We start from the raw sequence: 27026 nt of genomic DNA on the forward strand, positions 1-27026 counted from the left end.
TTGACAGGAATGCTTGGAGACCGTGATGGGGTGCACTTACCCTGCACTGGTGCTGCAGCGTTTAACCATACTCTATGGGCCAAGAAGGCCATGTCCCCTCGCTCTTGCTGGACATGACTATAAAAAGGCTATAAAAAGAGTAGCCCAGTTCAGATTGGGCTGACTGGGGAGGAGAGCAGATGAGTGTTGCAGGCTCCTGCTAAGAAGCTGCAAGTACTTGCCCATCTGCAAGGCCCATGGGAGGAAGGAGTTTCCGGAAACCTCGCCCACAGTGTACCCACGAGGAGATGGAGGATCTGCAGACTACAGAGCTGGGAAACATGGTAAGAAGTAGCCCAGGGGACTCAGACATTGGTCTGGTTGTGGTATCAGGAACGGAGTCAGCATGTTTTGGTAGGATCCCCACTGGGATCCATTAGGGTAGGGAGCACCAGATCCCCCTGCCCCTTGCCACCAGCCCCATCACTGGCCTGTTCCCCTTTCAGCACAAGGCCCAAGCTTGTTACTGACTCACGCCAGCCAGCAGCTGTGGGAACCTAGATGGTGAGGGCTGTCTGCCCAGCCCTATTGATTCTGGCCACTAGGCCACATGGCGCTGCCCCAAAGGGCTGCCCTAATGGCTCTGGCCACTAGACCACGATGCCCCATGCTGAAGGGCCACCCTATTGACTCTGGCCACTAGGTCACACTGTCCTGCACAGGAGGGTAGCCACTTTGATGATGTCCTGACACCCCTTGATGGCGTGTGTTTACCTCACAGCACAGACAAACAAGAGCCACTAACTCTGATGGATGGGACAAGATGAAGGCAAAGAAAAGAAGAAACCTCTTGACTCAATTGTACTCACATGTACCCTTTAAAATCTTAAAATTTCTACAAAAATGAATTGTAATGACAATTTGTGTCTGAAAATTTCACTGAACATCAGCAAAAAGCATTAGGATAGATTTTTTGCTGTCTACTTTTACGTTGTGAGCTATGTTTATAGGGATTGGCTTGGTTACATACGTGAACTCCCCTATGTATTCAGAGTAGCAGTCGTGTTAGTCTGTATCCGCAAAAAGAACAGGAGTACTTGTGGCACCTTAGAGACTAACAAATTTATTTGAGCATAAGCTTTTGTGGGCTACAGCCCACTTCATCAGATACATAGAATGGAACATATAGTGAGGAGATATATATACATACAGAGAACATGAAAAAGTGGGAATTGCCCAACCAACTCTAAGAGACTAATTAAGATGAATTGTCAGCAAAAAAACTTTTGTTGTGATAATCAGGATAGTCCATTTAAGACAGTTTGACAAGAAGCTGTGAGGATACTTAACATGGGGAAATAGATTCAATATGTGTAATGGCTCAGCCATTCCCAGTCTCTATTTAAGCCTAAGTTGATTGTATCTAGTTTGCATATCAATTCAAGTTCAGCAGTTTCTCGTTGGAGTCTGTTTTTGAAGCTTTTCTGTTGCAAAATTGCCACCATTAAATCTGTTACTGAATGGCCAGAGAGGCTGAAGTGTTCTCCTACTGGTTTTTGAATGTTATGATTCCTGGTGTCAGATTTATTTTTTTGCATAGAGACTGTCTGGTTTGGCCAATGTACATGGCAGAGGAGCATTGCTGGCACATGATGGCATATATCACAGTGGTAGATGTGCAGGTGAATGAGCCCCTGATGGTGTGGCTGATGTGATTAGGTCCTATGACGGTATCACTTGAATAGATATGTGGACAGAGTTGGCATCGGGCTTTGTTACAAGGATAGGTTCCTGGGTTAGTGTTTTTGTTCTGTGGTGTGTGGTTGCTGGTAAGTATTTGCTTCAGGTTGGGGGGCTGTCTGTAGGTGAGGACAGGTCTGTCTCCCAAGATCTGTGAGAGTGAGGGATCATCTTTCAGGATAGGTTGTAGATCTTTGATGCGCTGGAGAGGTTTTAGTTGGGGGCTGAAGGTAACGGCTAGTGACATTGTTATTTTCTTTGTTGGCCCTGTTTTGTAATAGGTGACTTCTGGGTACTCTTCTGGCTCTGTCAATCTGTTTTTTCACTTCAGCAGGTGGGTATTGTAGTTTTAAGAATGCTTGACAGAGATCTTGTAGGCGTTTGTCTCTGTCTGAGGGATTGGAACAAATGCGGTTGTATCTTAGAGCTTGGCTGTAGACAATGGATTGTGTGGTGTGTCCTGGATGGAAGCTGGAGGCATGTAGGTAAGTATAGCAGTCAGTAGGTTTCCAGTATAGGGTGGTGTTTATGTGACCATCGCTTATTAGCAAAGTAGTGTCAAAGAAATGGACTGCTTGTGTGGATCTAGGCTGAGGTTGATGGTGGGATGGAAATTGTTGAAATCATGGTGGAATTCCTCAAGGGCTTCTTTTCCGTGGGTCCAGATGATGGAGATGTCATCAATGTAGCGCAAATAGAGTAGGGGCATTAGGAGACGAGAGCTAAGTAAGCATTGTTCTAAGTCAGCCATAAAAATGTTGGCATACTGTGGGGCCATGTGGGTAGTGTTTCTGACAGTCTGAACCTAACTCATGCTCAGGAAGGACAGGAGACACACTTTCTCAGCCGAGTCTGCAGTTTCTGACAATCTGAACTACTCGGGGGGTGGGGAGGGAACTAGATAGTTTTTTCCAATTGGTGATTATACATATTGGGAACTGATTATTCTGTATACAGAAATGTATACGAAAGGGCAGTTGCCACAGTTATTGCTGTTCACTTTTTACAATCTAGTCCACATCACTGATGGTTTCAAGCTGCTGTCATCACTCAGTCTGTGAAGGCAACATTTATAACAAATGTGTTGATGAACTGTTTGCTCAGCTCCCTTTATTGGTGATGTATGGGAAATATCAAGCTAGTTAAATTATGGCTCTGCAATCATTTTTAATTCATTAGTTCCTTCCAGAGACTAGAAAGTGAGGTCAGTGTTCTGGGATCATCTTCTCTGTATCTATCCTCTAATTATTTTCTGCTGTTTTCCAAGCCCTTAGCATTCCTAGGTACTTCTGTTTTTTTTAGAGATCACTTTAATTTGCCAGTGTTTGAATATAGTGAAAAAATAAAATTTAGATAACAGGCTCTAGTTTTAGCTAGTTAACTTTGTAGTTCCAAACTGAACCATATTTCTGGTTCTCTGTAAACACAATTTTGAACCAATAGCAAAATTTTGTTTGCCTACATAAAATGTTTGTCTGCCTTTTCCTTTTTTTCTCTTTTTGTTTTGCCTTTGTCTCTATTGCCAATTATTCTAACATCATAGAAAATGGGAGCAAAGACTAGGGCTTCCTCTGTTTAGATGAAGAAAATGCAGTGTGTAATCCATTTGTTTGTACTCCTTGCAGTCGTGTTAGACACGGTATAACCATGGAGAATGTGAAATGAAAACAGTTCCTTTTGGCAACTTAATTAGCAGTGCTGATGAATAAGAATAGTGATTTAACAGGTACTGTTCATTCACTTCTATACATTTCTTGACACACAGTGTTTCAGGTAAAGCAAAATGAAAGCCAGATCCATCATATAAAATCACAATCTCACCAATTAGATCTATTCCCAGGCCTTTCTTTTTCTGTGTGGATAAACAATGATGATCTTCCTGTGCTGCCCACCAGTAAGGCTCTAATTAAGGGTCTGTCACAAGTAGGTGTACAATTTATCCATTGTTTAGTCATTCCAATATATTGCAATGAATCTGCTCCCTTGTAGTAATCCCAATTAGGCGGTGTGACATTTATCAGATGTAATTAAGTGGATTCTATTCTATGTGTAAAGAACATAACATCAAGGCGTGGAGATACAGGATTGTTGTTTGTTTGTTTACTTATTGCTACAGCAGGAGTCACAGAGCCCATTATCATTAAATTTGCATGATGGTTCCCCGTCTATGGGCTTGGCTACACTTGAGAGTTGCAGCGCTGGGAGTTTACAGCACTGGTCGTGCAGCTGTGCAGGAACAGCGCTGGTGTGTGGCCACACTCACAGCTACCAGCGCTGGTGTGTAGCCACATTTGCAGCATTTGCAGCGCTGTTGGGAGTGATGCATTATGGGCAGCTATCCCAGCATTCAAGTGGCAGCAACGTGCTTTTCAAAAGAGGGGGGTGGGGTGGGGCGTAGTGTGACAGGGAGCGGGGGAGAGAGAGAGAGTGGATTTTTGGAGCCAACACTGTGTGTTAGCTTCCTGCCTTGCAAAATCAGAAAATGTTCCCGACCCCTTACTCTTAACTCTTAACTGCAAACAGCCTGCATCCAACGGACTCCCTTTCTCCCCTCTGCCCCGGCTGTTTCTCTGTCAAGCAAACACTCACTCCCTGCCTGCCTCATTCACAGGGGTTATCTCATTTGATTGTTCACGGTCAGGTACAGATTGATCACAGCAAACAGGAGCTGTGTTTGTTTTTTAGATAAGCAGCTCCCAGAGCACCGGAGCTCCGAGTTCACAACAAAACAAAGAGAGGCTGCATAACAAAACAAAGAGTAATTTAGTTAAAAGCATTCTGGGATATCTCCTTATTCCCTGGAGGCCAATAACAGCGCTGGTGTGTGTCCACACTTGATGAACAGCGCTGGATCACCAGCGCTGCACTCGCTACACCCCAAGCAGACCAGGTGTTCAGCCAGCGCTGCAGCCAGGGAGTTGCAGCGCTGGATGTGCCTTGCAGGTGTGGACAGTTACTAAGCTGCAGCGCTGGAAAGCCTCCACCACCTCCACTGAATGGAATTTCATGGGACAAAGATAAGGCACTTCTCTAGCCCAAGGGCTTTCCTTTGGTTGAATTCCAAAGTCCCATTGCAAACAATAAAGATGTTAGAACTTCTAAAGAAAAGGTCACAAGAATCTCTTAGGGCTTGGCTACACTTGAAAGTTGCAGCGTTGGGAGTTACAGCGCTGGTCGTGCAGCTGTGCAGAAACAGCGCTGGTGTGTGGCCACACTCACAGCTACCAGCGCTGGTGTGTGGCCACCTTTGCAGCGCTGTTGGGAGTGCTGCATTATGGGCAGCTATCCCAGCATTCAAGGGGCAGCAATGTGCTTTTCAAAAGAGGGGGGTGGAGGGTGGTGTACTGTGACAGGGAGCGGGGAAGATAGAGAGAGTGGATTTTTGGAGCCAACACTGTGTGTTAGCTTCCTGGATTGAAAAATCAGAAAATGTTCCCGAGCCCTTAGTCTTAATTGCAAACAGCCTGCATCCAACATGGACTCCCCGCTGTTTCACTCACTCCCTGTGGTGTACTGTGACAGGGAGCGGGGAAGAGAGAGAGAGAGTGGATTTTTGGAGCCAACACTGTGTGTTAGCTTCCTGGATTGAAAAATCAGAAAATGTACGCGACCCCTTAGTCTTAATTGCAAACAGCCTGCATCCAACGCTGTTTCTCTGTCAAGCAAACATTCACTCCCTGCCTGCCTCTCATTTGATCGTTCACATCCAGGTACAGATAGCTCCTGTTTGCTGTGATCAGTGTTTGTTTTTTAGATAAGCAGTTCAACGGAGCTCCGATCGGAGTTCACAACAAAACAAAGAGAGGCTGCATAACAAAACAAAGAGAGTAATTTGGTTAAAAGCATTCTGGGATATCTCCTTATTCCCTGGAGGCCAATAAAAGCGCTGGTGTGTGTCCACACTTGATGAGCAGCACTGGATCACCAGCGCTGCAATCGCTACACCCCAACCTGGCCAGGTGTACAGCCAGCGCTGCAGCCAGGGAGTTGCAGCGCTGGATGTGCCTTGCAGGTGTGGACGGTTACTAATTGCAGCGCTGGAACTTGCAAGTGTAGCCAAGTCCTTACACTGGAAAATGTTAGGGAACCTAAACATACGGTCTGCTACTTGCTCCTCCTATAGTCAAATATGGCCCTAATTCTGCAAACACTTATGCACATACATAACTTGATAGGTTTGAAAATTTCTTGATGTAGAATCTAACCTAAGAAAACAGAACTCTGGACTACCATGTTCTGGCACTTATTTAAAGTAAAACTCATGGGCAGTTATGTGAGAATAAGAACAACTATTTAAAATTTTCATTTTGTTCTCTGTTCTGCTATTATCATTGTGTTTACATTCAATTTCCCATCTCTTCTCTGTAAGCCTTCTTGCCTGACCATATTAATACATTGAAAACATGCACCTTTGAAAGTGTGATCCTTCAAACCACTTCCAATCTGATCTGCTGAACAATTCATGATTCAATAGAGAGCTTAAGGTTCATTGCAGGGCACTCAGCAGGTTTAATGGGGTTTCATTAAGCCCTTATCAAATCTATTCTATTTGTTAAGGAATGTGATTATAAGTAATTTTTCAATTAACTTGCACTGGTTTTGTGGTATAACTCTGCCTAGCTAATGTTAATGCTTCAACCTCATTAAGATGTTATATAAGTAACTATTGATAGCTATTGTATTAATTCTACTTTTGCAAAACAGAATGTACCTAGTATAAAACGTAAATAGTATTTGGAATATTATGAATAATTAAAAAAAATTAGAGTAAATCTACTGATGTTCCTTATACCGACTTCCCCCTTTTGTTTCTGGTACATGTATTCAAATATAAAGTTTCAATGTTTTCTGTATTCAGCATATACATCAAAACACATTTCCCCCTAATCTTCTCAGAGATGACTTCTCAGGCTTTATAATGTAACCATAGTATGTAGTGTGTGTGTCACCGACAGAGCTTGAGACGTGGCAGCATCTCAGTCCGTTCAAACACTTCAGAACCCTGTCAGCAAACAGACCGTTTGGAGATTTTCGCAGCCAGCAGCATTCCAGCCCTTGGGCTAAGAGCTGACTGGGGCTCTCAGTTGCTGGTGAAACAGATGTCTGTAGCCTGTATCCATAGTCGTACAGGGTTTTGGGTCACTGTATAAAATACCCATTCCATAGATCTTCATAAAACTCTCACTCGTTGGGACACCAGCTCTTCCCCTTAAACCCAGCTAAGTCAGGCAAGAATTCACAAACCCTCACCTCACTGAGTGCTGCCCCATTCTCTCTCTTTCCAACCGGGACAAAATTCTAGTTTAGGGCCGCTAGCTAATAGCTACATCCAGGCTCTGTAGCCTTTACTGGTAACAAATACTTCCCCGCCACCCCAGCTCTCTCTAGGTCCAAAAATCACACTACGGTGGACAAAACATTATCCTAATGGAGGGCTTGCCTAGTAAAGAAACCTGCAATAGAACTCAGCTATACCCAGTATGGTACAGGCATTGGACCCAGCCCTCACACCAAACACAATTCTTGGTCCTTTGTCAATTGGACACTAAGTTCCAAGGGCTGTGTTAAACTCCTTTATTTATAACCACCTTTCCCCTGCCTTTGACTGGCTCATCTCAGAGAATGACTAGAGTATGACCTGCTAGGTGGATTCCCCACAATGAAAACTTACAACTATACAACTTCAGAATAGCTACTGAGTGTGCCTGGTAACTGCCACATCCTGTTCTAGAAGTTTCTGTGTCTTTCAAACTGAGTTGTTTTACTCTGTTCTTTGCACATGTGCAAAGACATAGAGTATCCAACTAAGAACTAGAACTCATCCCTACTGCATCTTTTCCTCTTCCCTGGAGAAACAGTCAAATGCTGCAGTATAAAGTATGTGGGTTGCATAAGCAGGCAATCATTGCTAAAAGTTAGATTAAGGATTGTAGAAGTAGCAAAAGCAAGATGAGGAAGTAGATCGCTAGAATAAAGGGATGAAAAACAGGAATATTATTTGGCTCAATCCAGCAAAAGCATTCAAGCATGTGCTTAACTTTAAGTACATAAGTTGAATTCAATGGAGGTTGGATCCCCATTTGAGTTGGAGTACATTTCATTAATAGTTAAGATAACAAAATAGAACTATTCCTCTTTGACTGACAGGCTCAAAAGTACAGCTAAATGTCTGCTGTTTATGACTAGCCCGTTTTGGTTCAAATGGAAGAAGATGAGACTGGAGAATTTTGTGATAGTCTTCTTATTAAGGAGAACAGAGACATGAAATCCAGAGAGTGGACACGGAAATAGCAAAATGGTATAACAAAGAATTAGGCCTATTATATTCTTCCCAGTAAACTGTATGTAATTCATTTTAAAGTTACTAATGAGGTTGAATCTTACAGATCATTGGCCTAGCTGACCATTCCGAGACTTTATATAGCTCTGTAAATAGATTCCAGCGTGGCTCATGCATGAATGAAAAGAATCGTATGATTTTGAACAGTTATCTCAAAACGTTAACATGTAATATTTGGATGAAGGGAAGAGATGATATTGCAGAGTTATTTTGCTTTTTGTAGTGTTAATTCTTTCTTATACACCCTACAGAGTATCTCTGGATAAATACGGGATTTCATTTTTACTACTAATTGTGATGTTAACTTCAAACAAATAAGCAGGGTTTGTTGGCAAAATTGGCTGTGGGTCGTGTGGTGGGTGTGTCGCTAAGTTTTTTTTGTTTTGTTGAAGATCTTTGTGGTTTTACTTTGTAGAGGTTTATAAAACATTCTTCATTTTCAAACTATGTCAGTGATTCAGACCCCCTGAATATTGCTCTGAGTTTTGCATTCAAACAAACAAACAAACCTCAAACTGAAACTCAGTAAACACAGCTTAATTTTTATCTGGTTACACATTGGAATTGTGGAAAATATGAATTTTGCATGCTTTAATGGAAAACCATAAAATGGCCCAGATTTGAACAAAAGGTTATGAGCATTAAAGAATCTTTTGAACAAATATAGCCTGAGCCTTGCATTTTTAACAAAACCCAGAAGCCTGTGTTTTTGAGGAGTGGGTTTTTTTTGTAATATTTTGCACAGTTCTGCTTTTTCACTTTTGAAAATCTTGGTCTAAAGCTATAAAGTTTACTAGTATTAGTCACTGCATCATACTGACACTGGTTACAAAAGCCCCATAAGCCTGCATGGGAATGCCTGTTGCTCAAAAGTAGTTTAAAAAATGGTTGGTTTGAAAAAATAAAGTTTATTGATACTTCTTCATACCAAGTAAGGAATTGGTATTGGTGGTCTAACTATATTCATTGGTCAAGGATCTGTGATTAGCAGGACTCAAGACAACACTGAACTCATGATTATTAGGACAACCAGTTTAAGGCCAAATTACACATAAGCACCTGGAAGATGTAAGCTGTTTCCCAAGGAAGGAACTTTCAAAATTGCTTAGCAATGACTTAACTCTGCTACTACTGAAGTCAATGGGAGTTTGAGCACTTTTGAAAATCCCACCCTAAATTCTTAGATATTTAAACAAGCCAGGCCTTATACAGGCAGAAAATTAGCCGAGGAGATAATTTCACAAATGTTGTTACTATTTTCCACCTGACCTCAGGTTGTGAACCAGTACAGTGTTAATCAAACCCAGTAAAATTGTAAATCATGCCAATTTTGGCTTACAACTTTTTGTAGTTTTCTGTTTAAAAAAGAATCAAACAGTAGTAGTCTCAGGAAAATGAGATAGTAGTTTAGATATTTAGTCAAGTGGATGAGATGAAAAACAAACAATAGATGAAAATCTTTACTGCATCAGAGAAAGAGATCAAATATTGTGTATGCAATGGCAAGAAAGTGCAGTTTATGGACTATATCTTCCGCTTATGTAAATTAGCATTACTCCATTCATTTTAGTGCAGCTATGCCAATTTACATCACCTGAGGATCTGGTCTTATATTTTAAAATTAGAAAACTGAAGAAAGCGGGAAATAATAGCAGGAGATATAACTACTTCAGAACTTCATTAATGATCTAGAAGATGGTGTGGATTGCACCCTCAGCAACTTTGCAGATGACACTAAACTGGGAGGAGTGGTAGATACACTGGAGGGTAGGATACAGAGGGACCTAGACAAATTAGAGGATTGGGCCAAAAGAAATCTGATGAGGTTCAACAAGGACAAGTGCAGAGTCCTGCACTTAAGACGGAAGAATCCCATGCACTGCTATAGACAAGGGACCAAATGGCTAGGCAGCAGTTCTGCAGAAAAGGACCTAGGAATTACAGTGGACGAGAAGCTGGATATGAATCAGGAGTGTGCCCTTGTTGCCAAGAAGGCTAATGGCATTTTGGGCTGTATAAGTAGGGGCATTGCCAGCAGATCGAGGGATGTGATCATTCCCCTCTTTTCGGCATTGGTGAGGCCTCATCTGGAGTACTGTGTCCAGTTTTGGGCCCCACACTCCAATTTTTCCACATCCTTCTTGTAAACAGTCCAGCGGATGGCAACAAAAATGATTAGGGGGCTGGAGCACATGACTTATGAGGAGAGGCTAAGGGAATTGGGATTGTTCAGAAGAAGAGAATGAGGGGGGATTTGATAGCTGCTTTCAACTACCTGAAAGGGAGGTCCCAAAGAGGATGGATCTAGACTGTTCTCAGTGGTACCAGATGACAGAACAAGGAGTAATGGTCTCAAGTTGCAGTGGGGGAGGTTTAGCTTGGATATTAGGGAAAACTTTTTCACTAGGAGGGTGGTGAAGCACTGGAATGGGTTACCTAGGGAGGTGGTGGAATCTCCTTCCTTAGAGGTTTTAAAGTCAGTCTTGACAAAGCCCTGGTTGGGATGATTTTAGTTGGGGATTGTCCTGGTTTGAGCAGGGGGTTGGACTAGATGACCTCCTGAGGTCCCTTCCAACCCTGATATTCTATGATTCTAACTGAAAAGTGATAGTTGGTTGGAAGATGCATGGCAGGATATTGATGTAAATGTAATAGAGGCAGATTACATTTTACAGACAAAATTGCATTTCATCTTGAAACTCTGCAAAAGTGTATTGTGGAGAGACATACCCCTTTGCTGCACCAGAAATAGAGAATTTAATGTAGGTTGAAAGGAAGTCAATATGCTAAAGAGAAAAAAGGGGGAAGGAGGGACTAGCATTCTCCTGATAATATACCTTTTGCTGTTCATAACATCTATCAATTCCAGAATATTATTTATTTATTAATCTTAGATTTCTTTCTTGCACAAACTCCACACACTTCCAAATCTCTGGGTACCTTTGAAATATACTGAAAAACACAACCATACAAATGATATCAAGTCAAAATTGACCAAAGCAGCAGTACCTCTTCCTCCTACCCTCCAACAGGTTGTCTAATCCCCAGTGATGTGATCTATACAGCTTCAAGATGTCCATCACACTTTCTCACTAGGCACAGATCCTGCCCTCAGCCGCCTGCCAATGCCTGCTGAAAGAGATGGGTTCTGCGGTGTACCTGGGTGGATCAAAAAAAAATAGACTATTTTGGATGTTGACAGAAGAGCGCTCCAAAGGTAAGGGGCTATTTTAGAGAATACTCTACTCCCATCTTCTTCTCTTTTTTTATAAAAGGGGAGGAAGAGGAAGGGCCTCTGCTGAATGCAACTGTGGCAAAACTTAGTCATTACTTTTCTATTCCAGGAAGGTGATAAAAGAGACTTGGGGAAAGATACCGTGGCTTTCTAGGTCTAGGTGTGTTTTTATAACGAGGTAGCTAACTGACGATAGTTAACACACTGGAAAATCCTAGTGAAGACAGGACAAGTTTTAATGTTACTTCAATTATAGCTTGTCAGGGTGAACTCTAGTAGGAGCTATCATGTGCTGGCTATCTCACTGCAAAAATGCACTTTCTTTCTTAGTGTGGTCACTGCCAGACCGTTCAGTTTTAATTGCATTACTAAATCATGCACTGGTTACATCACTGGATTTTGCCACATGAGAGAACAAAAACAGTTCACTCAGGATTCTCTGCAATTTACCAACTCTATTGAATAACTGTGGTACTGAAGAAATAAAACAAAGCACCTTTATCTGAGTCTGCTTCAGACCATCTTTAATTTATATTCTGCTAATTAGTAAAGCATTTATCCACAAGAGAGGGTTTTTAAAACCCAACCAAGCATGATATTTGATTGATGATTCTGTAAACTAACAGCAGAGTGATATGATTTAGATTTTAAGAATAGTTCCCAAAATGAGAGCTACACAATGAGCCTGAGATAGATTAAAGATCAGAATCTAAATAAAAGAATGACAAAAGAACTTTTTCTTTCCATCAGAACATCTTCCGGAGAATGGACTGGAACAAAAGAAAACTAAGCATTACCAGAGAAGAGCAAAATCATCTCCGATTTCCAGAAATATCTTCCTCCTTTACAGACAAGACATATCTCTTGTCACATATGACATTGAGAGTGACATACAGAAGACAGATCAGTACAGATGGGAATATTTCTTAACAAGCTCAGAAATATCTTTCTAAGGTAGGTGGTCTCTCAAATAGAAAACTGGTAAGAGATGCTATGAGGCTCGGTTTGACTGCAATCAAAAATGTGATCAAGCGTAGTCTCCCACTTAACCTGAAGACAAAGGCCTATTATCACAGTGGTACACATAGCAGTACCTCTGTTTCTGGTTTTTGTACTAACTTCCCCTTCCTACCTTATTAATTTTCTTTATTGAAGTCTTAGCAAATCACCATTGCCACTTCCTATTTAGCAGTGGATGCTTCAAAATTCAGCATTGTATTCTCACACACAGTTGAATGGGAGGGAAGAGTGATCGGGAAAGCTGGACTCTGAGTCTGGTAAAATATTACCATTGCTCAAAAAGGTTGGAGACAACTTTGTTGTTTGTATCTTTGATGCTACATTGGTTACAGACATAGTTGTGAAATAAAGCAGAAATTTTCCTTGGATTACAAAAGAATGGATAGGGGAATAGTAGGAAGTATGGAGTAAGGCACCAAATCGAAACACCAGACTAGATCCGCAGCTAGTGTAAATCAGCAAGTCTCCCTTGAAGTCAAAGGAGCGGTGCTGCGTTAAATGAACTGAAAATCTGTGTCACAACCATTAAACTGGTTTTACACATAACTGGAAAGATGTAGACGAAACAGGACATTGGGCCAGGTGCATTTCCTTTGCTGTTTTTTCCCCCTTCTTCTTTGTTTTTATTTAACTGTATCTGCTTTTAAAAAAAGAAATCTAATTTTAAAATAACAGCCAAATTCTGAAACACACAACAAATCTAGCCCCAGCATATGGAGAAGAGATTAATTTGTTATTTCTATAGAACAGATTTGAAAACTATTAGGAAGCAGAAGGAGGGAAGGACTTGGGGAGTCCTTCCAAGCAGGAGGCTTAAAGATAAGGAGGAGGATAATGATGATTAGAATTTGATCCTGGCAAGAAATGCAAGGGTTAGGAGTCAGAGGAGTCATATACAGTAACTGGTAGTATATTATTTTAATGTTTCATTACTGTGATGGAAAGACACTGACATAAAGATTGATTAGGTGCAGGTCACCTCATCAACTCTGGGAACATAAGTGAATAAATCTCCTTTTGTACAGATACTGTTGGCTTGCCTGACTTGGACCGATTATGTCAAGTAAAACTGTCCTGTACCACATGTGTCTTATGCCAGTTATTTCTGTGACCTAGAAATACTTAGCTCACACAGAACTTTGACTTTGAAGAATATAACTTATAATGTGAGAAAAGGAGGTGTAATGTAGAGCAAGTCACAGATCCATTGAGACTGAAACCTTGATAGCTGTGAGACGAGAAAGAAGTGCTTTGATACTCGTATGACGCACTTTAATTGAAACATTGGCTCACATGAGTTATTGCTTCTATAAATTCAAGTGCACAATATGAAGTGACACTTTTCCCATGGGAAAGAGACAAGACCTTGGCTCTTTAACAAGGTATATTCAAAATAATGAGGAGCAGGGCTATGCATTAGCTTCAGCAATAGTTGCAACTTAATTGATATTTATTAAATGCCTTAAATTACTGTTCTTAGTATAAGCAAGTGTCTTAGTAAGTCATCAGGCTGACATTAAAAACAATAAATAATGCATAGCAATTTTATCCTTCATAACTGAGAATACGGACAATTCAAGAGCGGGTGAGAGAAAATGACTTCAGTATAGACATTAGTTATTTACCTTTCTTTTAAAGTGTTTTACGTGGATTTGGTTCTCCCAAAAGTGAAGGGCTAACTGCACTGTGACTAGGACTCTGTTTACCAGACACAGCCAGGGACACCTATGATATTCTGTACCAAGATGTAAATATTTGCAGAATCTGTCCCTAAGAAACTAAGAATCATAAATACTTGTAATATAAGTAATTATTACAATAGAAGAAATACTCAGCTCCTTAAGCACTCGTAGATCAATAAAAAGGAGCAAAAAGAAATGCTATTCTATTTTTCTGTAAGGATATTTATAAACATTGAAGGATGTAAAACAATTAGAAACTCTATTAAAAAGTACAAGTCAATGTTCTTGAAAATAATGAAATTAATGGAACAAAAGACTGTGCTGGTTAATCTAATTGAGATTGTATCCTAGTAATTTTCATGCTAAAGGAAGTTTTCAGCTTAGAGAAATTAAAACATATGATTACTTTAGAAGCCGATTAAGCTGATGTGTTTGTTTGCGAGACAAAGAAAGAGGTTCAGAATGATAAGCTGGACGCTCATCTGCTGTAATAGAGATGTAAGAATGGTCCCTGTGAAGCAGGCCAGGATTTATAATCACTCCAGGATATTCAAAATTAGAACTGTCTAAACAAGAAACGCCATTTTAATGATTAAGCACCTTAATGACTCCATACTAACATGAAACAGCATTCTGGTTCAAATTTATAAAGCAGTGTACACCTGCACTTGTGGCACCAACACAATTCTGTGTTGAGTGCAAAGAGAGAACTCTGCACTTCCTATCTCCTTTTAGCTGAAGCCAGGTAGTTTCCAGGCATGCTTCTAAACACATACAAAATTTATTTTCAAAGATACTATTATTATCTAGACTAGAGACTACTTATTATTACCTAGTACCTAGAGGCTATTATTGCCTAGCACCTAGACCCGCCGGACAAGACTGCTGCCCTATTGTGCTAGGCACTGAAATGCATGAAAATATATAGATATAGATATATAGAGAGAGAGAGAGAGAGAGAGAGAGAGACTCTCTCTCTGCCCCTGAGAGCTTACAATCTAAACAGAACTTGAAGCATAGATGGATGAAGTGACTTGTCCAAGGTTACACAAGAAGTCTGTCCCAGAGCCAGGAATTGAACACAATCCATCCTTCCATTATATTCCAGAGATGGGAGGGATTTCTGGTAAAATGCAGCTATCACACAGTTATGAAATGTTCAGACCAGGTAATCCAAAGGTGCAGGTATGCCTGCAGTCATTTGTTTAGCTAGTTCAGAGATCTGCCCTGGAGCCATAATGCTTACCATGTGCAGTAGATTGCCCCAAGATATTAGTGAGGCCAAGTTAAATGGGATTTTCAATGACTTTCTTTTCTACTTTGGGAAATTCACAGATTGTGATGTTATAATGATTGGCTCTGATGCCATTGTGTTTTCAATCAATAGATCTGATTTTAGTTGGTGAAAGCTGAAGCTTTGTGCTCTCTTGATCTTGTAAGTCACTGATACTGCGATGGCTGGATCTTGTACTTTATCTAGGTGCTTCTGTGTAAATCTTTGCTCTTCAGTGTGTTTGTTGCAGTGTAGCTCCTTTTGACTAATCATGCAGTGTGTGAGAAAACAGAAACACAGCAGTAGGGGAGAGCTCCATATGTACACAAGTTTCCTGATGTTGCCTATAGGAATGATTTTTAAAAGGACTCTTGACCAGAATAAAAGAATTAAGAGAAATAGAATGATTTACTCTCAGGGGTGGCTCTAGGAATTCCGCCGCCCCAAGCAGGGCGGCGCGTCGTGTAGTGAGCTCTGGCGGTCGCCGGTCCCGCGGCTCCAGGGGACCTCTTGCAGACGTGCCTGCGGAGGGTCCGCTGGTCCCACGGCTCTGGTGGACCTCCCGCAGCCATGCCTGTGCATGCCCCACCGAAGCCGCGGGACCAGTGGCCCCTCCACAGGCACGTCTGCGGGAGGTCCACGAGAGCTGCAGGACCAGCGGACCCTCCGCAGTCATGCCTGCGGGAGGTACGCCGGAGCCCTCTGCTGCCCTCCCGGCAAAATGCCGCCCCAAGCGTGCGCTTGGCGCGCTGGGGTCTGGAGCCGGCCCTGTTTACTCTCTGTGTTGGGTTAAATGAACTATTTGAAGGAAAATGAGCCAAATGTCATTAGCTGACTACAAAAGTTATATCAATGGTTTTTTCTTTAAAAAAATAAATAAAAATACAGTATGTAATCCATGATTTCTATTGCCTCACTTTTGCTCTATCCCAGGAGTGGGCAAACTATGGCCTGTGGGCTAGATCTGACCCCTCAGGGCTTTGGATCTGGCCCATGGGATTGCCACCCCTGTGGCGCCACGGACCCTGCACCACCACTGGAAGCGGCTGGCATCACATCCCTGCGGCCCCTGGAGGGGCGGAGGGAGGGGCAGAAGGCTCCCTGCACTGCCCTCGCCTGCAGGCACCGCCCCCCGCAGCTTCCATTGGCCGGGAATGGGGAAGCACAGTCAATGGGAGCTTTGGGGGAGGTACCCACGGGCAAGGGCAATACGCGGAGCCATCTGCCCCCTCTCCACCCTCCAGGGCCACAGGGATGTGGTGCCGGCCGCTTCCAGGAGCGGTGCTGGGCCAGGGCAGGCAGGGAGCCTGTCTTAGCCCCGCGGCACACCACTGCCATCCCGGAGCCACTCCAGTAAGCAGCACCGGGCCAGAGCCTGCACCCCAACCCCCTGTCCTGAGCTCCCTGCTGCACACCGCATCTCCTCCCACATCCCACACTCCCTCCCGCACCCGAACCCCCTGCCCATCCCTACATTCATGGCCCTGCATGCAATTTCCCCACCCAGATCTGACCCTCAGGCCAAAAAGTTTGCCCACCCTTATCTTATGTATTTGTTCTTCTCTTAAAGAGTTATTTATATCTCAGTAGTTCGCGTTTTCATTAATAAAAGGGTTGGTAACTAAAAGGACCCTTTGTTACCCTGATATAAGTCTATTCTGTTCTTTTTAGCATCTGAAAAATCCATTTGGAATTGTATTCATCGTATGTCCTTCATAAAAAAATCAAAACTCCTGCCTTCCAAATAGTGATAGTGATTGCATTCGGTCTTGTGCCCAAATTGAGCCCACTGCTTTAGTGGAGCCCCAAAATGCAAATGAAGTGCTAAAGAACTGAAAGCAAATTGTCTTCTAATAATGTATTGCAAAAGCAGTCCAAGACTGCAGTGGGATTGCTAAGAATAGTCCCAGTTTAAAACCCATACAAACTCAAAATTTTCCTTGTACAAATATTCTGCAACATTTGCATAAAATTCACTGCTTCTGGCAGGCATTCCTGCCAATCAACTCCTTTGCTAAAATATTCAAGACAAGTAAACATAAAAATATGTTAACACTGTCAAAGCAAATATATTTAAAAATTCAAATGATTAACACAAGCTTTTTTTGCAATATTTGCAGAACTTCAGTTAAAGTAGAATTTTTTCTGTGGTGATATTTTGAAAGCCTTTGCTCTGTTACAAGATTATGAATGGCCCCTGCATAGGACCTCTTTCCCCCTTCTCTCCTATCACACCTGGACTTGGCTACAAGCAACTCTACTGGTTTCCCCAAGGTCACATAAACAAATCAGTGAAAGTCAGCAAGATTGAGAACAGAAGCTAGTCCTGGAGTCCTTGTTTCCAGTCTGCTTCTCCAAGCAGCAAACAACACTGTCTTCCATAACTGTGTGTGTCACATGGAACCATAAATTCAAATGACAAATAATTCAGACGTATCAGATAAATATTACAGCATCACAATGCAAGTAAAAAGTGCATTTTTTTCCTGTCTGAAGTAGAAGACAGAATGCAAGTAAGTCTGTTTATATACTTCTTTTACATAACAAATATTTTATTCTATTTGAAGAGACTCATAATAGTTTTCCTTCATAAGAGCAGGGATGTAAATAAACAGATCACAGAGATTAGCAAAGATGTAACATTCAAGAGACATCTTGAAGCAATGCAGGATCTTTCCAATAAACACAAAGTGAAGTGCCCCACTAAATGAAAGGTACTTCTTGTAACTGAGAGTTAGTGTCCCAAGTCACTGTTTTAAGAGATGTAGAACCACTTAGAGCCAATCAATAATGTAAAAAATATTAAGTGCTAAGAGGCATACCAGAAACAAATTCTATAGGCTTTCTGTGTGGTTTTTATGTACATTACAACAAAAATAGGATATACATCAAACAGTCTCTCTTTAAATGGAAATTCAAAAATAAAGTAAAATAAAACTCTATAGTTAATTTTTAAATATCCAGACATTTGTGCTTTTAAAACTTGTTGCAATGATGATATAATTTAAACTCTAGAGCTGTCATATATATATTTGACCTTTACCTGACTCCCTCCTTATTGCAATATTTAATGCAAACTCACCTACCAACCCCCAGTCAGCTTGGTAAAATTATAAAATTAATTTAAGTCAGCCACAGCTTCTGTTTATCTTCTGTATTTGCAGTTTAGCCTAGTGGAGACTATCAATAATTACAGAGGCTTCCCAGGCTTATCAGCAAGAGAAATCTGAAAGGTTATAAAATTAGATAGCCCGGGAAAGAAATTGGACCTTTCTCCAGACAATAGCTATAACTTATGATGCAGACCGAAGTGTCTTTAGCTTTGCTTTGTTAATTCTGAATTTACAGAACACACTTCAATGACTCCTTCCCAGAAGACTATTTAAAGGCATAGAACCACGAACAAAAAGGGATTGCTTGTGTTCTTATTCAGAAATGAATTAAAACAGAAACCAAAGCTTGATTAGATGTCTGAGCTATCAGTGCAGGGCTGTTTCTTTATCCTGAATTAGGCAGAAAGGAAGGAATGCACAGATGAGACACATTTACAACTAAGGAAGACCAAAAAGAAAATCAGCAAAAATGTTAGGGCAGTGCGGGTCTCCTGACTCACATACTCCAAGTGGCAGAAGGCACACCATACCATAACTCAAATCCGACCTGGAATGCTGATTGCCCCCAATTCGCCGATAAAATCTGTATCTAAAAGGTATCGTATGCAAACTGGTAACAGACTGGTTATTAATATTATTGCATGATGTAGGTACTGGTGGTATATAAAGAATTGTAGATGTGCTGGAAATACGATCTTGAAGGGTGTTTGGCAAGCAGTGCATAAGCCCAGCCTGTCCTAGACAAAGAAATGTTTCATCTTGACTGTGTCTCCAATGTAGATTGAGCAAGGCAAGACAAGAAACAATGGAAGCATATTTACAGAGAAGATAAACAAAGCCATCAAACTAGCAAGTTGGGGAGATTACCACTTAGCAATTATGATGCGGGATGAAGGCTGTTCCCCTAGGAAGCTTTCCTCGCTCTTGAAACAAAGACCACTGGCTTTGGGAAATATAAATAGAAAGCCATTTTGCCATCCATCACCTGAGGGACACAAGAAGTATCAATGTAGTGAGTCTTCTCTGAGCCCGATGAGTACTGCCTCAGCCTGAAAAACGCTGCTGAGTGTGATTAGGCATCCCTCAGCCTGATTACCTGACACCTCCACTTCAATCAACCATGGCTCATCCAATCCACAGGCCAAGGTCTAACGTGATGACCCCCAGGCTACGGATATAGGCTCCTAATGAGAGCAGCCACCTGAGTCAACTCAACATCACTACTTTGCTGGGAGTATCTCCTGCCACTTGGGGGTTCTGACAGACTGCCCCAGTCGCAGCCTCTTTCTGCTCCAGCCTTGTTTCACCCTGACTCTGGTCCCTGGCCGAACCACTAGGCATCACCACTGCTGCTTCAATCACTAGGTCTGACTATTCACTTCTCTCTTTCTGACAGCCCTTCAGCCAAGGGATTTGAAGTCCTTGGGAACAGACTAGAGGTGAAAAACCTACTTAGACAAAGACTGTAAGGCCTTGGCTACACCTGCAAGTTAGCGCGCATTAAATCAGCCCCCGGCATCCTAATTGCTTACCAGGTGTGCACGCTGGTAAGACACTTAGAATGCCTGGACTCTGCAGCTGGAGCGCTCCTGGTAATCCACCTCCACAAGAAGCATAGAGCTTGCTGCACCCTGCCTGAAATGCCCGGGTGTCAGTGTGGACTACGAGTTGCATCACTGCGCTTTGATTGGCCTCCGGAAATGTCCCATAATCCCTTGAAGCCAAGTAGCCACTCTTGTCATTGTTTTGAACTTGGCTGCAGGCATGCAGCTATCCCCTTTCAAAGCTCCGTTTCTGACATCCGGCATATGTATTTGCTCTGGAACAAAGCAAACCATTACTGTGGAATGCTCCTGCTGCTGATGCAGGTAGGGGTGTGTGTGTGTGTGTGTGTGTGTGAGAGAGAGAGGGGAGGTGGGGGCAGGGGTTTCCCCCTTGCTGCTGTCTGAACTTACAAGACAGTGCCCCAAAACACACTGTTTCTCCCCCCACATACACACAACACACTCCCTTTCTCACTCCACACACACCCACATTTGAAAAGCATGCTGCAGCCACTTGCACACTGGGATAGCTACCACAGTGCACTGTTCTCTGTGGCGTTGTAAGAGCTGCTAATGTGGCCACCCCAGTGTGCTTCCAGCTGAGTGTAAACACACAGCAACGCTTTCCCTGCTGTTGTCTCTGAGGGCTGGTTTAACTCCTGGTGCTCTACATCTGCAAATGTAGCCATGCCCTAACTTGAAGTTAAGTTTTAGTCAGTAGAAATCATGACCTTTCATAGCTTTTTCACTCTTACTTGAAATCACTTAAACCTATGTTCTTTGTTTAATACACTTATTCTTTTTTTTATATGACAAAACGATCTCAGTGTTATATTGAAGTGAAGTGTTTGGTCTTCAGGAACCATAGAGGTGGATGTCTGCTCTGCCTCTTTGGAGGCAGATAACTAACCTTCTGTGAGTATCCAGTGAGAGGGACTGGACACTGCAGGAAGACTGCTCTGGAGAAATCAGGAATTGGGGTTCTCTGACCGTTACCTGCAAGGCAAGGTTTGGACTGGCAGAGTCCTGAAGAGTTTTCTGGCAAGGTAGGCGAGCTAGTGTGTCAAAGTGCTGACATACAGCTTAGTAGCAGCAAAACTCATTCTTACTGAGGCAGAGTGGTAATACAGTGGCTCACAGTTTTGGGTGACCTGAGCAGGATGTCATGGAGTGATATAATTAAAATCTATTATCTCACTTCTCCACTGCATTAAGAACACTTTTTGTATCACTCAACTGGGACAATGCAGTCCTAAAGCCCTGGCACCCAGCTGGCCAAGAATCCGGGGAGTGCAAAGCTGCCTTTGTGCACATAGCCTGTCTGAGCTGTGCTGTGCTGTCCTTGAATGCATCTGAGGATTGAGGCCCTTGTCTCTAAGTGAGTACCATATGTGTTTCCGAGAGTATACCCAGAGAGGAGGAACTGAAGTTGAGATGAACTAAATTACCAAACGTGTTCAAATAATATTAAACCTCTGATTTTTTTGTATCCACACTGGCAAAAAAGTTAAGGTTAAATTCTATCCTGAATTTATTTATTTATTTATTATGATGATGATGATGGTAGCACCTAGGAACCTCAATGAAGGATCAGGGCTCCATTGTTTAGGGCACTGTATGGACTACTAATAAGATAGTCACTGCCCTAGAGCTTGCGGTTTACATGTCAGACAGGACATGGTGGACAAATCTGACAAAAGGGACAGGTGAGCCAATGAGGTAACAAAACAAACTAAGTTCTTAGTAGAGAACTGCAAGTCCCAGGTCAAGAATTAGCCTAACTAATGCCAGATAGGACTAATTTGTAGGCATCGTGACAAAAAAGGAGGGTTTTAAGGGGATATTTAAAAGAGGATGAGCAGCTTTATGAATGTTGATGCAGAGTTTTATCCTATGCATAAAGGGCAGCATGGGATAAAATATGACGTTGCTTGAGAGAGAAGCAGCTGAGTGTGAGATCAAAGCTGCCACCACTGGAAGGGTGAAGGTAGTGTTCATTGACTTGATAACTTAGGAGGTCTGATAGGTAAGACAGGGCTAAATGGTGAAAGAGAGAAAGGTAAAAGATACGTTCTTGTACCTGCCAAAGCACATGGAGCTGCAGAGTCCCCTGCAGGTTATTCTATGGCCTGTGCCCCTTCCCTCCTGTGTAGAACTGTTGCAATTGGTCTTTGTGGTGTTGATGGGAGCAGGATTGTATCCTGTGGGCCCCATCCAACTCCTATTATAATCTATTAAAAGACTCCCATTGACTACACTGGGAACTAGATTGGGGCCCTGTGTGCGGAATTGACATCGGTGACTGGGTTTGGTGGGTAGAATGACAACTGAACCTGTCCCTATGGATCCATAATATAGAATGCAGAGTAAAAATCTGTGAAAACCTTAAAACCTGACACCCATCGTTTCTTTTGGTTTTCAGAAACTGTGATAGTCTAATTTAAACACTTGAAAAATTGATTTCAGAAAGTAAATCTGTTTTTAGGATTCCAAGGTGGAAAATAATATTAGAAATGAAAGAAAAATATTTTTGCTATCTTTTAAAACAGCCAAATGAAGGAAGGGGGTTAATCTGAATTATTAAAAAAAAAATTGCAGATTGATATCATTGGGCAAATTTTTAGCTAGTCTGTTTATAGTGCGAGACAGGTAAGTGGATTTGTTTTGTGCATGCAAAACTCAGATTTATGAGTACAAATGGGAATGAACTTAAACATTTTCCAACCAATCTAATGAGGCTGGCTGAAAACTTGACCATGTACAGTTTGTCATCTTTCAGTTCAGAATTCCTTATTCCATCCAGGGTATAAACTGCTGAACATAAAGTTTTAAAATGAAAATGCTAGCAAACCCTTAGCTATTGTGTTACTAGTGCTCATTACAATAATGAGATAACACTAAAGGATAAGACCTTGTCCCGAGTATAGGTTTTGCTGTGGTGTTAAGTTTACAAAGATGGAGTAAATCTATATTAAAAGCAATAGAGGTTTTATTCTAATCTTGTGAAAGTGGGGGTGGGGGAGGTAAAATAAATCCTATAATTTATTATGAATAACATACATCTTTTAAAACTCCAATTTTATTAAGTTGGCAAGAGCATCATAATAACCAGATCAACACAATAGTCATATTCAAGTTGTTGCAAAATAGATCTATAATCATGTTATCTTAGCAAAACTTTGCATTTTGATATTATTAGTAACCTATATTATTACATTTAAGTTAGTGAAATGAATGCTAAAATCTTACCTAAACTACATTATTACATTTTCTCTTGGAATTGTGCTTGTGACATAAAGATACTTTTCCCTAATAAGGCCTTTTTCTACCAGCAATAAAATGCTTCCAGGCTGTATTTCATCTGTTGTTGTTTTGCTGCTTTTTCTGATTATAATGACAATTGTATGGTCGTAGTTCCTCAGTGCACCAGTCATGGATCAGGATCCAAACACAGTGCTGGGTACTGTACAGACACAGAACAAAAATATGCCCCCTGCCCTAAAGAGCTTACAATTGAAATTATGCTGGGATACAGCCATAGTTCAGAAACCTGCATATGTGCCATGCAGAGTAATATCCCACCAGCATGGTACTAATCCTGGGAGGTGCAGAGTGCACTCTATGGCTACACCTTCACTGTGAGCTAGTGGCAAGATACCCAGCTCACGTATACATACTCACACGAGCTCTCATTGAGCTAGCAGGCGTACGAATAGTAGTGTAGGCGCAGTGGCATGAGCAGAGGAGGCAGTGGCATGGCTTAGCCTTGCCAAGTGCAAACCTCCCTGAAATCAGTGGGTTCATACTCAGCATGGCTAAGCCATGCTGGCGCTATCACAGTTACACTACTCGTGTTCACTCTTATCAAGCTAGTGCAAGTATGTGTGTGCAAGCTGGACGTCACACCCCCTGCTTGTAGTGTAGATGTAGCTTCGCTTTAATTGAAATGGGAGGTGAAGTTATTTATTACCTCATGACTTTGGGGTCTTGTATTGCTGAAGAAAAATCACACAGGGATAGATTGTGTCTTGTTTTATATGGGTATGCAAAGAGAGGAGGAGCCTCCCCAAATTCAAACATTTGGTTTAGTCGGTGGGTCCTTTCCACCTTTCGGTTTCACTGTTCCCCATGTATGTGCTCCTGCCACCTACTGGTGGCTCATGGGTGCTGTGCATCCCCTATTTTTTTTCGGTGGGTGCTTAAGCCCCAGAGCACCCACAGAATGAGCACCTATGAGTGGTAGGGCTAGTCACAATAAAAGCAGGCAGGACAAGAAATCTCTGGGAACAATAGTCCCCCCACCCCAGATGAGATCAGGAAAGGGTAAAGCTTCACGTTGTTCTTCATCAACAAGCACTGTTTAGCCAGAGTAGAGGAAAACACTGTATCTTGCTCCAAGTGTCTTCCTGAGAACCCCTCAAGGAATTCTGGGTGATTGAGTGTAGAGAATTCCGCTACAGCCTGCCACTGCTGTGCAGCGGCAGTCTGCACACTTCTATATGGTAACTGTAGTTTAAGTTACCATATTGCCTGTACCATATTACATGTTGCCTGTAGTATTTACTGACAGGAAATGTTTTTTAAATGTACCAGCAGTGGGCCACACAGTTATTATAAAACTGGCATTTTCTAGGAATTACACCAGCTGCTGGTGCAGAGGGGCCAATATTATCTCTGGAAAGCGATAAAGTGCTAGATTTACCCTTAGAGTGAAAGGGTATTGCAAAATGCCTTTCCAGAGCTGAAAATCCATAGGTGTCTTCCTATTTAAAACGTTAGTAACTTTTTTTAAATCCAATAATATTTAGTCCTGTGAACTAGATATCAGCTAGGGAAATCCAGTAAAGTAGGCTTTGTCTTTTTACTTAAGTTTTGTTGCAAAATATATAATTTTTTGATCTCTAGTTTACACCCCTATCTCTGGAGTGTCCTAATTCATGAAGCCCTTCTCTGATTGACTTTAAAATTGGTAGAAAAAAATGTGCTTCTTTTTTGGACACAGGCTACCAATTTTGAGGTCAGAAATATTTGTGTGTGTGTGTGTGTGTGTGTGTTACAGCAAAGATAAAAGAAAGCACATAGAAACGTAGTTGTAACTTTAACAGTGAACAACAACTACTGCTCTGTAATACTGGTGGATACTGGTGAAGAGGGATAGATATCAGACTCTGTGCCCAGGTCCTGTTTCAGAATTAATTGCTATTAAAAAAAAATCCTACTGCAATGCATTGCCATATATAATGTTATTAAGTGTATCTGAACATCCTGCTGCTGTCACCAGTTTAATTTTTAAAATACCCTGTATTTGTTCACCTTCATTTGGGTATGTCTTGAAGAAATCATTGATAATGCCCCTCTTCCACTCCATGATCTCACACTCAACTATTGGGATATGGAAGTTCTGCAATTAGGTCTGTTTGGTAGTTTGCATCTTACTTGGCTCAATGCTATTATAGGTCAATTTCTTAAGCAATAAAAACTAATAAAAGATGCATTTTTTTATTTTATTTTATTTTATGGTGCCATTGTTTTGCTCTTTAAAGTTCACCTGTAAATTGCACTATAAATTTAATGCGCAGTGTCATATTATTCAACATTAAATCTAATGTACTGTATAATGCAGCCCACCCAACTTGGTTAAATAAAATTCATGTTGCTGAACTGGTGAAGGCGGTTTGACTGGCATTCTGATCAATAATGTTCATATATGTTCACAATAATTAACATCTTTCTCAACACTCTGAGAACAATAAGTATATATAAGACTGGACCAGCGTTCTTTCAACTGTGAAGCCAGTTTCCCGGGAAACACTTAAGCCGGCTAACGCCACATAAAAAGTGAGATGTTATTTATTTAATTTTGCTCGTCCAAGCCAGAACCCAGCACTGAATACCGAAGGCCTGATTTTCAACTGAGCGTCACTCATTTTACACTTTGTATCATTTAATATTTGTATTGTGGTAGTGCCTGAAGGCATACACACATTATGAAAAACTAGTCCCTGATCCAAAGAGCTTATAATCTAAAGCTCTGATTGTGATACCCTTGCTCACAGTAACTTACTCCTCTGCAAGTAGTCTTTATGAATAAGGGTGGCAGTGTTTTGCACTAAGTAATTTTCAGGGAGTCACTCCAGCAACATGAGGGAGAGAACAATGCATACTGAGTTGGGAGGCAGGATGATCTAATGGACTGAGTGTGGACCTGGGAACTCCTTCATCCAAAACCTAGTACTACCACCATCGCTGTGGTCTGGAGCAAATTTCTTCAGCTTCTCTGATTCAGTTTCCCTGATCAATGTTATCAGTTTACTTCTCAGTTATGATTAAAACGTAAGAACCAGACATATTTAACTGTTTCCTGTTTCACAAGGGTGTGGTGAGAGTACATTTATATTAATAGGTGCTCAGGCCTTACAGTGATGAGGCCAAGTAAGTTCCTAGACAGGTAGGGTAAAAACAACTTCACAAGCAATCAAAGTAGGGACTGTTGCTCTGGGGGAGAGAGGGTAAAATAGGGGCCAGCTCCCTCCTTGCCCTCAGCACTGCTGGACTCAGAACTGTGCAGGGGAGACCATCCCTTAGAAATCTTGAGGGGAAACTAGTAGCCAGGTGGTGTCTTCCCTCCCCCTGCCATGTGGCCTGGGGGGAATACTGAAGGGAGTAACCAGCCCAGAGACACCAGCTGGTAGGAACAGAAGCAGCCAAACCAGGTACCTTCACCCCTTCAGACAACTTTCTGCAGTTCAGGCTGGGCTTTCTGTGCTTACTGGCTGCTTGTCCAACCCCCTCATTCACAGTCTCTTCCCCAAGTTTCACTCCACAGCTGTCCCTCTTCTCTCCTGCCCTCTCCCCTGACCCCCTTTCCCTTCAGTGTCCCCTCTCTCTTCACTTTTCTTTCCATTTACCCTATTCCCTCCTAGATAACCCTCCCATCTCCCCAAAAATATGGAATGAGCATGCCGTTTGCTGCCATCATATTATTCACGCTCTGGGCAGGTCCTGCACTATTAGGATTTTGAAGGGGTCTGGAGCTGGTCTTAAGATGACATGAGGCGCGCTGGCCCCTTTGTGAAGTTCAGCCCTCTGGGGAGCCAGCA

The 27026-nt window shown here is 41.9% G+C and overlaps 1 long non-coding RNA gene across 1 annotated transcript in view; it reads left to right on the forward strand.

The window, feature by feature from the left end:
• LOC123370859 overlaps nucleotides 1-27026 on the forward strand; it is a 99082-nt gene that overhangs the window by 71800 nt on the left and 256 nt on the right. The window contains exons 2-3 of the long non-coding RNA XR_006579596.1: nucleotides 11156-11276; nucleotides 12045-12248. This is a non-coding gene — a long non-coding RNA (uncharacterized LOC123370859). The remainder of the gene's footprint in view (nucleotides 1-11155; nucleotides 11277-12044; nucleotides 12249-27026) is intronic.

This window comes from Mauremys mutica, chromosome 5 (assembly GCF_020497125.1).
Source record: "Mauremys mutica isolate MM-2020 ecotype Southern chromosome 5, ASM2049712v1, whole genome shotgun sequence".
NCBI lineage: Eukaryota > Metazoa > Chordata > Testudines > Geoemydidae > Mauremys > Mauremys mutica.